Below are 8,329 nucleotides of genomic sequence, written 5' to 3' on the forward strand. Positions count from 1 at the left end.
TTTTCATATTCTTTATTTATATTAAGAAATTATCCTTTTATTTTGCAAGCTCTTTCTAGTTTGACTTTCTTTCCTGGACCATATGGTATTTTTCTTCATGTAAAAAATTTTAGCTTTATGTAGTTAAATTTATTTATCTTTTGGGTTCCCTCACTCCAGGATTAAAAAATTATTTGAGAGGTGCCTGAGTGGCTCAGTTGGTTAAGCATTGGACTCTTGATTTCCTCTTAGGTCATGATCTCATGGTTTGTGAGATGGGGCCCTGCACTGGGCTCTGTGCTGATAGGCTTATGTCATTTAAAAAAATGACATAAATTTTTAATTCCATCCTAATTCCATCCTTTAATTGAAATAATCTTTTTAAGTAATATTTATAACATGCCAAAAAGAGGAAACCGTGTATAAATTTTCCTTTTGCTTATAGCAGTTATGTAACAGCTAATAGTAATACTTATGATCAGAACTGGGTATGGTCTGTAAGTGATGAATCACAACATTTTACTACTGAAAATAATATTACACTATATGTTAACTACTGGAATTTAAGTAACAACTTAAAAAAGAAAAAAGTTGGGGCGCCTGGGTGGCTTAGTCGGTTAAGCGTCCGACTTTCGCTTAGGTCATGATCTCGCGGTTCGTGGGTTCGGGCCCCGCGTCGGGCTCTGTGCTGACTGCCAGCTCAGAGCCTGGAGCCTGTTTCAGTCTGTGACTCCCTCTCTCTCTGACCCTCCCCTGCTCACACTGTCTCTCTCTCCTGGAAATAAATAAAACATTAAAAAAAAAATTAAAAAAAAGAAAAAAGTTAATAGGAATATGTTTTTATTTTGAGAGAGAGCTCAAAAGCGTGAGTGGAGGAGGGGCAGAGGGAGAGAGAAAATCTTAAGCAGGCTCCATGCTCAACGAGGAGGCTGATTTGGGACTTGATCTCATGATACTGTGATCATGATCTAAGTTGAAATCAAGAGTCAGTTGCTTAACTGACAGAGCTACCCAGGCTCCTCAGAATATGTTTTATTTCTATTCGGTTTTCCAAATCAAGAATTTGGACCAAAAAATAATTATTTAATATCTGAAATTCATTCCAGCATAACTGGCAACTGTGCTGATTTGAAGAAATGACAGAGGTAAAATTTTAAAGAATGCATTTTTTTCAGAAAAGATGTTAAAAATCTTGGAATCCTCTATTCTCTTCCACAAAATCTTATTTATAGTTTATAGTTTAACTATAAATTATATTATTGGCATTACATTAGCACTTTTTTTTGGCAACAAACCGAATACCAACACCTTTCTCTATTTTCGACAAATCTGAGGATATGTTTCCTAATTCTATTCCTGTAAAGAAACTTAAATTATGTTCATATACTAAATTTTGCCTACTAAGAAGATAGTATACAATGTGTTTTCCTCTCTGATGACACCATCTTCTCTAATCACTGCCATAAATACAGTATGGTACATTAATTATCTCTGTTTCATCTGCTTTACTTTGTATTTCCATTTCTGGAATACCACAGCACTGCTAAATTCACAATATATCTACACAAACTTTTTTTTTACGTTTGTTTTTTTATTTTAGTAATTTCTACACCCCAACACAGGGCTTGAACTCACAACCCTAAGATCAAAAGTCATATGTTCTTCCGACTGAGCCAGCCAAGTGCCCCTACATAAGCTATTAAAGCTTACATCATCTAAGTATGAGACTTCATTCCATTTTTTAAAAATTTGATTTGAGAGAGAGCAAGGGAGAGAGAGCAAAGGAAAGGGGCAGACTGAGAGTGAGAGAACGTTAAGCAGTCTCCATGCTCAGTGTGGAGTCTGACACAGGGCTCCAACTCACAGCCCTAGGATCACGAAGTTGATTTAAAATCAAGAGTTGGATACTCAACTCACTGAGCACGCAGACGCTCCTGCATTCTTTTTTTTTTTTTTTAATTGATTTTGAAATAGAGAGAGAGCAACAGCAGGTGGAGGGGCAGAGAGAGAGGGAGAGAGAAAAAATTCCAAGCAGGCTCCACGCTGTCAGTGCTGAGCCAGCCGCAGGACTCAAACTCACAAATTGTAAGATCATGACCTGAGCTGAAACCAAGAGTCAGATGTTTAACAGACTGAGCCACTCAGGCACCCCAAGAATTCGAATTCTTAAAAAAAATGTATTAAATGTCTTTTTTAATTAACTATAAGCAAAATATTAAATTATTCTAGATTCCTGGATATTTTCTTCCCAAAACTCTTAGAAGTGGTGACCCAGCATGTTTGACTTCCTGTACATGTGTCTGCTTGCTTGCTCACTTGTTTACCTATTGATGATGTGGCATGCTTACCTTCAGTATTATTTTAAATTATTAGAACAGAGGTTTTTCCAGGAAGTTGACTCTATAGTGGGAGGGTCAATTTCTTATAGGCATTTAGAAAAATAAATTTTCAGAGAAGAAAAATACATTGATTAAACCAGTTGTAATCTAATCACATAGGATTTGTCTCTTGAATACTTTTGACATGCAACTACTTCAAACTTGATGTGAGTTCTTCCAAATCCATAGGGCTTAAACCATGATTTCTCATGGTCTTCAATATCTGACACCTGCTTTTCCCTTAAACAGGATTCATATATGACTTTTATTCAATCAAAGATATGACTCCTAATCATGTCTTTCCCCACCACCCCACGTACCATCTCTAAGAACTTGGTCCTGATGTTGCCACTGTTCAGCACTCTTTCCACTCTCCAATTCTCCATCTTGATCCTGCTGGTAATTCAACTTTACTTCCTCAAAGATTCTTTTTCTCACTTCCAGTTTAGGTCAGATTCCCTTGCCATACATGAGAAGGCTCAGAGTATTTTTTTTTAATTTCTCACAGTTTATAATTAATATTTGGGTGGTTATTTGGAAAGCCTGCCTCCCACATTCTATGAGAGATGGTTTCTGGTTTCTGCATTAGCTTATCATTTTATTGTCAGAGACTGATAATTAGTAGAAACTCAGTATTTGTTGAATGAATGAATGAATGAAGTCCAAGCTCAAATCCCATCCTCCCCCAAAAGACATTCGTAACCTCTTCAGCCACAGTGGTAAATCCCTCTCTCAAATTTGAGGCACTTATTGATGATACCACTCATTTTCCCCATGAAATCATAGATTCATAAAGTTCTATAGGAATTTAGAGGTAGCAATCTTTATATAATAAATAATGTAATTCATTGAAATAAAAATTTTGCTTTTATTTTTGTGAATACCCTCATTACTGATGGGGCGTTAATTTCTGAAGTATTTTGAACAATCTTTGGATTATTCGTATATGTAGAGATTTTTCTCATTAGCACAAATCTACATTCTTGTGATTTTCAAAACAAATTTGGTTCCTAGGCATTAACAAACGAGCCCATTCGTTCTTCTAAAGATGGTCCTTCCGATAGTCAAAGATTGCCCTCTTGCACAATCAAAACACAGCTCCTCCTTCAATTATTGCTATTATGCTGTGGTTTTCATCCTCTTTCATCATCCTGATTTATTCTCCTATGAATTTATTCTAGTTTGTCAATGTCCTTCTTAAAATAAAGTTACTTTTGTTACCAGTAATTTTATTTTTTTTAAAGCATGCTATTCAAATGCCATGAGATAGTATAAGACTAAATTTCTATAAATTTAGAGGTTCCTTTTTCTAAGAATAAATTTGTGACAAATCTTTATGTCTTTAAGTTCAAAAATTTGAAAAGTTAATTTTAACTAAGTAATAGATATTTTTTTCCTGGAATCTGTCAAATGGTTGTTGGAAGATTGCTTAGATCACATAATTAATTCTATTCCTTATAGCTTAAAATTATTTGACTTGCTCTGACCACTTACTAGTTGAATTTCAAAAGGATTTAAACAAATAAGTAACAAAATACTGTGCTTGTTTTGGTGTGAGGAAAAAGTTTAGTCCTGTGGCTATTATTTGCTAAGGAACCAAACCCAATGTTTAATAATAATAATCATCTCTTTCTTGGGCTCAACAAAATGTTTTGATGTGGTTGGTACCAGCCTCTGATGAGGGTATTAGCCTTCATTTAAAAAACAATCATTAGTTGGAGTTGGCATTAGAAACATTACTAAATTGCTGATAATATCCATCATTACCAGATAAAAATTGTCATTTTCAGTCTTTTACGTATGGTTTATCATCCATGCCAAGAATATTATAAGAAACTGTAAAGATGCTCAATAGTTAAGTCTCAAAAGAAGGCAATAAATGCTACCAAAGAAAAAGTAGCAAATAAAATAGAATGGTATAGAGATAAATCAGAAGAGGTAAGGAGGGCTTGAGCTCCTCTACTTCTGAAATGGTTTTACTATCTGGCAGATAGTTATGATCATTAAATGTTTGCTAAATGAATAAAAATGTTCAGGCAGTAGGGATAATTCTACAGCGGGGACAACATATTATAAGGAAGGTGGTTGGCTTAACCAGAGTATCTAGTAACTTATTTTCAATTTCAATTTTTACTATATATTCAATTTCATTATTTTTGAAAACTCAGTATGAGTTCAACATAGCAGTATAGTCATTAAGGATACTCAAATACTTTTAACATTGTGTAATTCAATCTAGTATAATCTAAATTTATATATTGTAAATTTCCTTCCTTCCTTCCTTCCTCCCTTCCTCCCTCCCTCCCTCTCTCTCTTTCTCTTTCCTTTGAAAAATTCACTTGGGCTATTTATATAACAGTATTTTAAAGTAGTCCATAAATGAACTATTGGCCCTGGATAGAGACAGCCATAACAACATGTTCAAGCAACAAAATGAGCAAAAGAACCTTTGCAACGCACCTGATTGTTCAAAAATAGCATGTTCTTTTTTGTTTGTTTTTTTTAAGAATCTAAGAAACTCAAATTCTCAAATTTCTTTAAGGACTTTGTTGCTACCTTTCCTACAAAAACTACCAGATTACTTCTTTACCTCTACTTTGAGGAAGTTTTGCTGTACAATATTGATTGAATCTTACAGGTACTTTTTTATCTGAACAGTGTATCCTAAATACTGTAATCCCTGCATTGCTTGCACATTTGAATCTATTCCATCCCTGGANGACGCACCTGATTGTTCAAAAATAGCATGTTCTTTTTTGTTTTTTTTTTTTTTAAGAATCTAAGAAACTCAAATTCTCAAATTTCTTTAAGGACTTTGTTGCTACCTTTCCTACAAAAACTACCAGATTACTTCTTTACCTCTACTTTGAGGAAGTTTTGCTGTACAATATTGATTGAATCTTACAGGTACTTTTTTATCTGAACAGTGTATCCTAAATACTGTAATCCCTGCATTGCTTGCACATTTGAATCTATTCCATCCCTGGATTACAGTGTATTCTTTACATAAACTTTCTTTTTTTTTTAAATTTTTTATTTTTTTAATTTATTTCTAGGAGAGAGAGAGAGAGACAGCGTGAGCAGGGGAGGGTCAGAGAGAGAGGGAGTCACAGACTGAAACAGGCTCCAGGCTCCGAGCCGGCAGTCAGCACAGAGCCCGACGCGGGGCTCGAACCCACGAACCGCGAGGTCATGACCCAAGCGAAAGTCGGACGCTTAACCGACTAAGCCACCCAGGCGCCCCTATATTCTTTACATAAACTTTCAAGAGAAAAGGCATTCATGGTACATTTTTATGTTAGCTATCTGTCTATATAAGATATATAGATATATCCTATAAGCAATGATTGAAGTTTGGAAAATATTATCACACTTGCAATTTTCATACTTGCAAAAGCACACACTAATGTGAAATTATTTTTGGAAGACCTGTCATAAGCCAAATAAGTACGTGAGGCAACCCAGGACAACTTCTTAAAATTTTCTTCAAAACGGAGGTAGGTGTGTCTATGTTCTGGGTCCAGTTTGTTACCAATGAAAGCCTAGAAACAGCTAGTAAGCCTACTCTGCTTTATTTATTATGATAGGAACAGGCATCATAGACATCATATTAACTGAGGTGAGCACTGTAACTTCCAAACTCATTTTAGGTTAAATACAAAAACTCTACACTAAAGTAAAGCTGTTTTGATTTGAGATAAACCTACAATAAGTTTGAAAATGTCCATTGATTTACTATTTTCACAAGCAATTATTCAGAGCCCATTATCTGCTGTGCTCTGTTTTAGGCACTGGAGTACAAAAATGAATACAGTATAAAATTCTTGTCCTGAGGGAGCTCACATTTTAGTGAGGGTGTTGGTTTTTTTTTTCTCTTTTGCAGGTATTTAATAGATGGTTTTCATATGCAGTTACGGAAATAGTGTGTTACAGGATTCAAAGAAAAAAAAGAAGCATTAGTTGCAGACTTTAGAAGTGGGTTTGTCATGCATGTATTATGAATTGGTTGTTGAATTAAATTAGTGGTTCAGAAGTATCTATTTAAATCCATATTGTTGACATTACAGTGAGAGCATTGAAACTTGTCAGCAGATGATTAAGTTTTATGGTTGATGTCCACACTTTTGTAGCTTGGGAACAATATCAGGTTTCTGGGAAAGACATCCTTCCTCTCTCCCCACCCTCCCTCTATCATTAAATCAGGGTCTCAGCCTGTTGGTGTTAGTTATGTTCTCTAAATAAAGGTGTATCAAAATCATTCTTTTTTATTTTCCACTTTATATGAGAAGAGTTACTTCAGTTTTCTTTTTTTTTTTTCTTCCCTCCTGGGACAGGAAGTGTTTAGATCGTTGGTTTATTATATATTCCACGAGGGAAAATCTGCACTTCCTTGGCTACTTTTTCCATTCCCAAGACCACCAGTTAGTGGTATTACTTCTGGGTGAATGGAACACCCTTTACAAGCAGCTGGAGGAGGTGTCCATGTTCCTAGATTACTGGCTTTCCACTGACTAGTCTTTTAGCAAAGCTACACTGTTCCCACGGAAATTAACAACCATTCAACTCGGACAGGCTTGAAATCTTAAGGCCAAAGTTGGGGGGGTGGGGATTGGATCGTTATGGGCTGGGTTACTGTTTAAGGAGGGCAGGAGGGAGTTTGTGAATGGATAGAGGGTCAAAATGGGACTTTATTAAACGACTCATTAAAACTGCAAGAAAAATGAACCTCCTCTGGCCCCAAAGGATTAAAAAAAAAAAAAGCTTCAAAACCCAACTTCAAACAAAATTTAGGAAACGTAGGAGGCATAAATTCCATCTGGGTGCTTGCAAGACCACCTCCCCTGTCGCCTCAAGTCAGAAACTGGGCATAGGTGTGAGAATTTTGCACAAGCAGCTTCCGAAACTATTTTTCAACGCGAAATGGAGCGCCCCAAGAACTTCAGGGTGGAAAGCAAGTCATGCAGCCGAACGTTCTCTTTCTGCTGCTAACCTTTCCGCCTTTCCCACCCCGCCACTCCCCCTTCGCCGCAGCCTCCAGCCAGGGGGCGTTTGTTTACGTGACGTCAGCCGTAGTAAGCAGTCCCCGCCCCCGTTTCCCTCTGGCCGCCTCGTTTCCCGCGCCGCGGCGCTTCTCCCCTTAAAAGGACAATAGAGGCCCCGGGAGCGCGCGCGGCCGCCGGGCCTTCTCCCCTCCCAGCCCTCGACGCGCGCGCGCCCGTATGCAAATAAGTTCGATTCAGGAGAATTTTGTACCGGGAGACGCGCGTGCGCAGAGGGAAAGCGGAATCTACACCTTCCCGGCCAGCGGTAGCAACTGCAGAACTGCGGGAGACAATCTTTCTAGACAAGGCAGTTGAGGAGGAGGGAGCGATTGGAAGGGGGGGCTGGCTCGGCGTGCACTCCAGACCTCGGGAACGTTATTGTGCGTGAAACGGCTGCATTTGGAAGGTGAGTGACTCTAACCATTACTCTGGTGCAAAACTGTCTCACGAGGCTTTGATTTCAGAGTGTTTTTTTCTGTTTTCTCTTTTCACCTCCCCCACCTCCCCCCCCCGGCCCTTCCACACACACGCACACATACACACGCACGCACAGGAAGTTTTGTCTTGGAGATGGCATTACTGGGAGCAGTGTTCTCGTGATCTTCGGACTCCGGGTTCTTTTGTATACACATGTTTAGTTTGCCTTTTCTAATTGGGGAGGGTACTGGAGGGCAAACCGAAAGTCTCGGGGTGGGGGAAGTGAGCGGTGGCTGCAAACGCCTGAGGAGTCGCCGGAGTTGAGGGATCCACGTTGAAGGTGACAATGACTTTTCTCAGCCGTAGTGTTCTCTGGCGAAAAGGAGCCGGGGGGCTGGAAGGCCCGAGAGGGAAACGACTTGCTGGCAGTCGTGGAGGGGCCCTGGGCCGGTGCGTCCGCGTGGGCGCGCGCCCCGGGAGTGGTCGGGTGCCGCGGTCGAACCTCGTGGTTTA

The 8,329-nt window shown here is 38.6% G+C and overlaps 1 protein-coding gene across 2 annotated transcripts in view; it reads left to right on the top strand.

Annotated features, from left to right (window-relative positions):
- Nucleotides 1–7,561: 7,561 nt before the first annotated feature.
- LOC144240263 (SIN3-HDAC complex-associated factor) overlaps nt 7,562–8,329 on the top strand; it is a 32,549-nt gene continuing 31,781 nt past the window's right edge. Inside the window, exon 1 of one of the 2 annotated variants that reach the window (XM_077774570.1) lies at nt 7,562–7,805. The gene's annotated coding sequence lies outside the window, so the exon portion shown is untranslated. Of the gene's footprint in view, nt 7,806–8,056; nt 8,157–8,329 lie in introns of those variants that run through there. The other variant, XM_077774571.1, reaches the window with a different exon arrangement.

Source organism: Crocuta crocuta, unplaced genomic scaffold (genome assembly GCF_008692635.1).
Source record: "Crocuta crocuta isolate KB4526 unplaced genomic scaffold, BGI_CrCroc_1.0 scaffold176, whole genome shotgun sequence".
Lineage (NCBI taxonomy): Eukaryota > Metazoa > Chordata > Mammalia > Carnivora > Hyaenidae > Crocuta > Crocuta crocuta.